The 8,897-nt window shown below is 35.1% G+C and overlaps 1 non-coding gene across 1 annotated transcript; it reads right to left on the reverse strand.

The window, feature by feature from the left end:
- Positions 1-4,040: 4,040 nt before the first annotated feature.
- On the reverse strand, positions 4,041-4,113 carry TRNAG-UCC (transfer RNA glycine (anticodon UCC)). The gene has a single exon. It is a non-coding gene; the product is annotated as a tRNA-Gly (tRNA).
- Between the last annotated feature and the right edge of the window lie 4,784 nt (positions 4,114-8,897).

Here is an 8,897-nt window from a genome sequence, read left to right on the forward strand (position 1 = left end):
TAATTGCCTCCAAGATCTGAGTCCTGTAAGGGGAAAGTGACTGATCCCAACACTGAGTGAGTCAACACAGTAACTGATGCCAGGATTCTGCAGAGGCCCCTGGATATTTCGAATTCCAGGACCTGCGCAGAAGCAAGAGACTCGCCTTTTCTCTCAAGTTGGTTTCCCATAATAGGACTGCCCATGGCCACTACATATAAGGTTGTGCTTCCAGCATGGCAAGTCCTGTGAATTCAAATGTTGTTCAACTCTGTTCTCATTAATATCCAAACCAGAATAGCACAGAGGACATAGTACTTTCTCTCAAAGGCTTCTAAACATAAAAACTCTTCAGTAAACAACTGTAACAAGACTTTCTGAAACTTCTATGCACATTTCTAAAATAACAGAGCAGAAAATCCTGATCTAGAATAGCCTTTTAAATGCCTTTCTTTTTTTTCACCTTTCAACAACACTAAAAACTTCACTCCACTGAACAAAAAGAAATGCCCAGAATAATCTATGCATTTGTTATGTATCCACCGGCTACCAAACTTAATTTCTACCCTGCGGATCCAATCAAAAGTTATGTATTGATGATGCCAACAGCCTGACTAAAAGAAGCAAGAGCAGAATGAAGCAGCTGAGCTCTAAAGGCAGAATGTGTATAGTTCTCATGGGACAAGGTTCCTGCTAAAATAAAGAGCACTTTTAGAATGGAATAAAGAAATCCTCCTAAAGTGCTAAATTTCTGTTGTAGCTTATGATTACTAACAAGTTACTCTTTCTTCAACTTTTTTTGGTGAGAATTATTAAAACACCATCCTCTTAGACACTGAGTTAATGATCAATTATGTAATGGTTCTCAAAAGTTTTCTGTATTAAATGAACACAGTTGTAACACGTTGTTCAGCATGTTTGTAAACTCTTCTTTGCCAAGAGAAGGCTTCTTTATCTCCTTTCTTATTTTTACTTTTAATGCAACAGGTGAGCCCGATATTTATAGGAAATACTGGTAACACATTTTAGAAAGATATTCCTTTTGCAATTACAATGATCTCTGGTAAAATTATTTGCTTGAGTGTTTTTACAGTACCATTTGTTAAAGTGGCAGACTCATTTTTCTATGTCAAGCATTCAATTGCTTGGCACAGAAATAAACTGTAGATAAAAATAGGAAGAAAAACCTGACATATGGGAGTCAGATGATGATGTTTACTTTAATAGTGAAGTATACATTTTATATTTTGGAATACATCATAATATTACCATTCCCCCCAACAAAATCCATATGAAATAAAACACAAGCCCTGATTTTAATTTTGGGTAATTATATTTAAATTACTATCATCCAAAACAGATTTAAAATGTTCTCTATAGGTCACCTCATCTCCTTAATGTGGTTATCTAAATATGCATATAACCAACTATTTTATAAAACATAATAATAAAAGTGGTTTAGGAGTGACATGGATCTAAGTCTGCATGTTAGCATCAGTGTCCTGCACAATGGACTGCAATAATGCCCAGAGTATAAGTTCCTTTACACCTGTACCATGAATTCCCTGTAGATATAAACCTGTGTTTTGGCCAAGGCACATGTACAGTTTTTCAGTGATTTGTAAAGTGTAGTCTATGAAGCAGCAGCAGCAGCATATGGGAACATTTTAGAAATGTGAGTACACATGAAACCTGAAAAATAAGAAACTTTGGGAGTAGAACTCAGGACTCTGTGTTTTACAGGTGATCTAATGCATGGCCAATTTTGAAAAACCCTGAAGTGTATGTTTCCAAAAACAATGGTGACTCCAAATATACCAAAAACTTGTCTTGGTTAATATCTAAAGCACCAAATATCCAAGGACCTGAATGCCCTTAGGTACATCTTAATTGTCTTTCGGCCTTAGTCAATAATCAGAATTTGTTGGGCACCTGTGATGAATTCTACATTAACGCAGAATACTTATAGTTCTCTTAAGGTTTTTATAATCTAGGTGGGAAGATAAGCTAACTGGAAAAAGTGAAAGGTACATAAAATTTGGCCCAAACAAAGTGAACACTAGTTCAGGCCACACCACTTTCCTGTGGTCACTTCTGTCTCTCATTTAGTCCCCACAATAACTACAATGGATAGGTTTTAGGAGTGTCATTATAAAAATGACTGGCCAAGGAACTTGCTCAAGTTCCCATTGTTAATAACTGGCTGAGCAGGATTTTTTTTTTATTTTGAACTAATTATAGATTCACAAAAACTTTCAAAGATAGTATAGAGGGGTTCCATAAACTCTTCACTCACTTTCCCCCAACAGTTACATTTAAGATAACTATAACACAATATCAAACCCAGGAAACTGATACTGGTACACTGTATATATTTCTGTCATTTCATCATGGGTGTAGATTTGTGTAAACACAACCTCAATCACAATGCAAAGCCATTCTATCACCACAAAAATCTTCCTTCCTTTAGTCACACCAAACACCCCCTTCCACCAGCCTGGCACCCACTAATTTGTTCTCCATCACTATAATTTTGTCATTTCAAGAATGTTATGTGGTCTTCTGAGATTAGCTTTTTTCACTTAGCATAGTGTCCTAGAGATCCATTCAAGTTGTTATCTGCATCAATAACCTGTTTACTTTTATTGCTGAGTAGTATTCCATCTCATGTGTTTAGGCATTCATTTCTATAGGACATTTTGGTTATTTCCAGTTTTTGGTTACTACAAAGAAAGCTGCCAAACAATCACGTATATTTTTTTCATTTATCTGGATTAATGCCCAGGAGTAAAGCTGCTGGATCATATGGTAAATACATATTTAGTTTTTAAAAGAAACTGCCAAAATGTTCTCCTGAGGGTCTGTACCATTTTACATACCTGCCAGCAATGTGAGTGATCCAGTTTCTCCATATCTTTCCTAGCATTTACTGGTGTCATTTTATATATATATATATATATATATATATATATAATATAGTATTATATACATTATATTAATTTTTGTCATAAACAGGTAGAGATATATCATGGCAGTCTTAATTTGAATTGGCTGAATGGTTAATAACATTGAACTTCTTTTTCCTCATTCTTATTTGCCATCTGAATATACTTTTCAGTGAAATGTCTATCCATATCTTTTGCTCATTTTCCAACCGGGTGCTTTGTTTTGTTTTTGTTTTTTTTTATATTCAATATACACTTTATTTATTTTTTTTAATTGGGAAACTCATTTTATTAATCGCTAAAAATCATTCTTTCAACAAAGCTAAAAAGTAAAATAAACATTGAAATTTGAAATCTTAAGCAAAATGTGGCAGCATAAAAAATACTCCAATTTACGCATTTTCAGGCAAACATAACATGGTCTTTTAGTACTTTTTTTTTTTTGCTTTCTAATCTATGCACCTTTGGGATTTTTTTTTTTTTTTAACATCTTTATTGGGGTATAATTGCTTTACAATAGTGTGTTAGTTTCTGCTTTATAACAAAGTAAATCAGTTATACATATACATATGTTCCCATATCTCTTCCCTCTTGCGTCTCCCTCCCTCCCACCCCGCCATCCCACCCCTCCAGGCGGTCACAAAGCACCGAGCTGCTCTCCCTGTGCTATGCGGCTGCTTCCCACTAGCTATCTACCTTACGTTTGGTAGTGTATATATGTCCATGCCTCTCTCTCGCTTTGTCACAGCTTACCCACTTTGATTGTAACTGCTGAGTTTTTAGCGTTTTTTTTATATACTCTAGATACGAGTCCTTTGTTAGATATGTGGTTTGCAAGTGTGCTCTCCCAGTCTGTAGCTCATCTTTTCATTTTCTTAATAGGGTAATTCCAAAGCAAAAGTTTTAAATTTTTATAAAGTTCAATTTATTGAACTTTTTCTTGTATGGTGCTTTTGGTGTCATGCCAAAGAACTCTTCACCAAGCCTTAATTCATGAAGATTTTCTCCTACTTTTTTAATCATTTTATATTTACATTTAAATCTAGAATTAATTTTATTTTAAAAAGATATTTATTTATTTATTTTGGCCACGCTATGTGGCTTGTGGGATCTTAGTTCCCTGACCAGGGATTGAACCTGGGCCCATGGCAGTGGAAGTGCAGAGTCCTAACCACTGGACCACCAGGGAATTCCCTAGAATTAATTTAGAGTTCATTTTTGTATACGGTGTAAGGTTTTCTTTTTTCTTTTTCTTTTTCTTTTTTTTTTTGCGTTACGTGGGCCTCTCACTGCTGTGGCCTCTCCCGTTGCGGAGCACAGGCTCCGGACGCGCAGGCTCAGAGGCCATGGCTCACGGGCCCAGCAGCTCCGCGTCATGTGGGATCTTCCTGGACCGGGGCACGAACCCGTGTCCCCTGCATCGGCAGGCGGACTCTCAACCACTGCGCCACCAGGGAAGCCCTCTTTTTTCTTTTTTGGCTTACAGATTAACAATTGCCTCAATGCCATCTGTGGAAAGACTATCTTTCTATTGAATAACTTTTATACCTTTGTCAAAAACCAGCTGGGCACATTTGTGTGGATCTATTTCTGGGATTGCAACTCTGTCCTATTGATTTATGTGTCTAGCCCTCTGCCAATACCATACTGCCTTAATTACTGTAGCTGCAATAATATGCCTAAGCATTAGGTAGGGTTATTCCTCCCACTACATTATTCTTTTTCAAAATTATTTTACACATTCTAGGTCCTGTGTTTTAACATAAAAATTTTAGACAAATAGGTCTACAGATCAGACAACAAAATATCTTTCTGGATTTCGATAGGGATTGCATTAAATAGATCAATTTGGAGAACTGACATTCTTACCATGTTGAGGCTTCTAATCCATTAACACAGTACATATTTCCAATATTTAGGTCATCTTTATTTTGTCATACTGTGCTTTCTAAAAGTGCTTTGTATTGTGATCATATTGTTCCTTCATATGCCTATAATAATATCACTATCTATTATGCATGTGATTGCACAAAGAAAGGGAAAAGAACAGAGGTTCCCAAACTACCATTCTGAAAAATAAACACATTAAAATACAGAACTTTAGTTTTATAAAAGTGCAAAGCACCCATTTCTGGGCATGTGTCCAGACAAAACTATAATTCAAAAAGATACATTCACCCCTAGGTTCATAGCAGCACTATTCACAGTAGCCAAGACATGCAAACAACCTAAATGTCCATCAACAGATGAATGGATAAAGAAGATGTGGTACATACATATAATGGAATACTACTCAGCCATAAAAATTAATGAAATAATGCCATTTGCAGCAACATGGATGCAACTAGAGATTATCACAGTAAGTCAGAAAGACAAATACCATATGATATCACTTATATGTGGAATCTAAAATATGACACAAATGAACCTATATATGAAACAGAATCATAGATACAGAAAACAGACTGGTGGCTGCCAAGGGAGAGAGGACTGGGGGCAGGGATGGAGTCAGAGGTTGGGTTAGCAGATGTAAGCTTTTACATATAGAAAGGATAAACAACAAGGTCCTACTGTATAGCACAGAGAACTATATTCAATACCCTATAATAAACCACAATGGAAAAGAATGTAAAAAAGAAAGTATATATGTATATATATATGTGTGTGTGTGTGTGTGTGTATAGCTGAATCACTTTGCTGTAGAGCAGAAATTAACAAAACATTGTAAACAATTTTAAAAAAAGAAAAAAATGAAAAGCATATTTTTATTACATTGAAGGCTTACATTAGCATGTTTTTAAATTACTTTCTTTAGCCTACAGTTGTAAAATACATGCAGTAAAATGAAAACCAGTCCTTGCTTCTATTCTAATACTAACCAGTAATCCCTATATCATAAAATGGGTGAAATATTACTTAGAAAGAACTGATTAGGGTAAACTTAAAAATAAATAAGGAGTGTATTCTTAAGAAACTCAAAACCTTAATGGCAGCATTTTATATATATATATATTTTTTTAACATTTTTATTGGAGTATAATTGCTTTACAATGGTGTGTTAGTTTCTCCTTTATAACAAAGTGAATCAGTTATACATATACATATATCCCCATATCTCTTCCCTCTTGCACCTCCCTCCCTCCCACCTTCCCTATCCCACCCTTCTAGCTGGTCACAAAGCACCAAGCTGATCTCCCTGTGCTAAGTGACTACTTCCCACTAGCTATGCATTTTACATTTGGTAGTGTATATATGTCCATATATACACTACCACTCTCTCACTTCGTCCCAGCTTACCCTTCCCCCTCCCCGTGTCCTCAAGTCCATTCTCTAGTAGGTCTGCGTCTTTATTCCCATTCTTGCCCCTAGGTTCTTCGTTACCATTTTTTTTTTTAGACTCCATATATATGTGTTAGCATACGGTATTTGCTTTTCTCTTTCTGACTTACTTCACTCTGTATGACACTCTCTAGGTGCATCCACCTCACTACAAATAACTCAATTTCGTTTCTTTTTATGGCTGATTAATAGTCCATCGTATATATGTGCCACATCTTCTTGATCCATTCATCTGTCAATGGACACTTAGGTTGCAGCATTTTATATTAACTGGGATGGGCCTGAGTCATTTTCCCCACTTATACTGTACAATTATTTAACAACTTTAAGAACTATGACTAATAGAGCTTCAAACGATAAATAAGCTGGGAAGAAACAGGCATGATAACTAAGATTTTATATAAAGTTCACAAATTTATTGATTTGGGAAAAATCATTTCCGGGCCATTTCCCTTCTCCACAATGATCTATATTGGTTGAGATGTTATATTGGGTTGGCCAAAAGGTTCGTTCAGTTTTTTCCGTAAGATGGCTCTAGTAGCACTTAGTTGTCTTTAACTTCATTTGAAAAAATTTTGTTAGATTCTATTGTGACAGCAGTCATATCAGGGTGCATTTAATAAAAACATCAAAATTGGTGATATTGCATTTTAAATTTTGATCTGTAGTAGTTCACTTCTTGTGTATAGAAGTACAATTAATTTTTTATGTGCATCTTGTATACTGAGACCTTGCTGAACTAATTATTTCTACGAGTAATTTTGTGGAATCCCTGGGATGTTTTACATTGCCCATCATAATATCTGCAAATAGGGAAAAATTTAACTTTTCCATCCTGGTTTTTATGCTTTTATTTACTTTTCTTACATTTTTGTGCTGGCTAGAACTTCCAATACTACAAAGAGTAGCAGGGCTGAAAGCAAATATCTTTGCCTTGATCCTGCTACTAGGAAAAAGGAATTAAAATCTTTCACCATTATTATGACGTTGGCTAGAGAATTTTCTAGATGTTCTTTATCAAGTTGAAGTCCTCTATTCCTAGTTTTCTGAGAGATTTTTTTTTAACATGATTGGGTGTTGAATTTCGTCTAACCTTTTTTTTTGGCATCAATTCATAAGATCATGTTATTATTCTTTTTTAGCTAGTTAATTTACCAAATTTTAAATGTTTGTCTCTATATCTATGAAGGTTATTGGTCTGTAGTTTTCTTCTTTTGTACCATGTTTGTCTGGTTTGGGAATCAGATTACCTCTTGTCTCATAAAACATATTTGTAAGTATTGCCTCCTCTTCTATTTTCCGGACACTGACAGTTCTTTTCTTTAATCACATGAAAGATGTCATGCCATTTCCTTTGGGATTCTATGGCTTCTCATAAGAAATTCTGTCATTTGATTTTTTTTTTGTACCTATAAAGTGTCCTTTCCCTTTCACTGCTTTCAAGGTTTTTTCTTTTTTCTTTTTTTTCCTTTATCATTAGTTTTCAGAAGATTGACTATGATAGGTGCAGGCAGGGATCTCTTTGAGATTATCTCTTTGGGTTTTTCAGCTTCTTGAATCTGTAGGGTTTTGCCTTTTGCCAAATTAGGTTATTTTTAAGCCATTATTTCTTCAAGTACTTGTTCAGCAACACTTTTTTTTCTCTCCTCTCAGGACTCTGAGACATGCATCATAGATATTTTATTATAATCCCACAAGGTCGGTGAGGATCTGTTTATTTTTTGTCAGTCTATTTTCGTTCTTGTTCAGACTGGGTGATTTCTATTGTTCTAGCTTCCTGTTCACAGATGTGGCCCTCTGCCCCCTCCAATCTGCTATTAAGACCATCAACTGAATTTTATTTTGATTACTCTATTTTTCAGTTCTAAAATTTCATTTTGTTCTATATGTCTTCTATTTCTTGCTGAGACTTTCTATTTTTTGTTTGTTCCAAGCAAGTTTGTAATTGCTTATTGAACCATTTTTTAAATAATGGCTGCTTTAATATCCTTGGCAGATAATTCGATCACCTATGTCATTTAGCGTAGGCGACTGTTGATTGTCTTTTTTCATTCAAGTTGAGTGTTTTTGTTCCTTGGTTTGATGAATGATTTTAAATGGAAGCCTGGACATTTAGGGTATTATGTTGTCAGACTCTAGACCTTATTTAAACCTTCAGTTTTAGCTAGCCTTTCCTGGCAATGCTTTGTTGGAAGATGGGAAGGGGGTTGCTCCCTTGCTACTACTAGGTAGGGTTGGAAGTCCAGGTTCCCCATTCAACCTATGTTGATACCTGAGATTATTTCTCTGTGTGTGTGTCTGCAAATTATACTGCCTTGACATTATTTTAATTTCCATTAAAATAGTAAATGGATATCTGGAGGCTTGTGGATTCATTTTTAAATATTCAGAGTTTTTTCCCCTGGACAAAAAAGAGCTACAACTTGCAAAACTCAAAGCATATCTTAACTGATATTTCCATAGACGATGAACTGTATGACACTTGCAAAATGATTTGATTTTAGAACTTGGTACTATATAGAGTCAAGACAGAAGACATTTACTTACTTATTAAATACATGTAAAACTAATTTATCTGTGTTGTAAAAATAATGCATGCCTAACTCATATATTGATTCTCAATCATTTTAGGAG

This window comes from Phocoena phocoena, chromosome X, assembly GCF_963924675.1.
Source record: "Phocoena phocoena chromosome X, mPhoPho1.1, whole genome shotgun sequence".
Taxonomy (NCBI): Eukaryota; Metazoa; Chordata; class Mammalia; order Artiodactyla; family Phocoenidae; genus Phocoena; species Phocoena phocoena.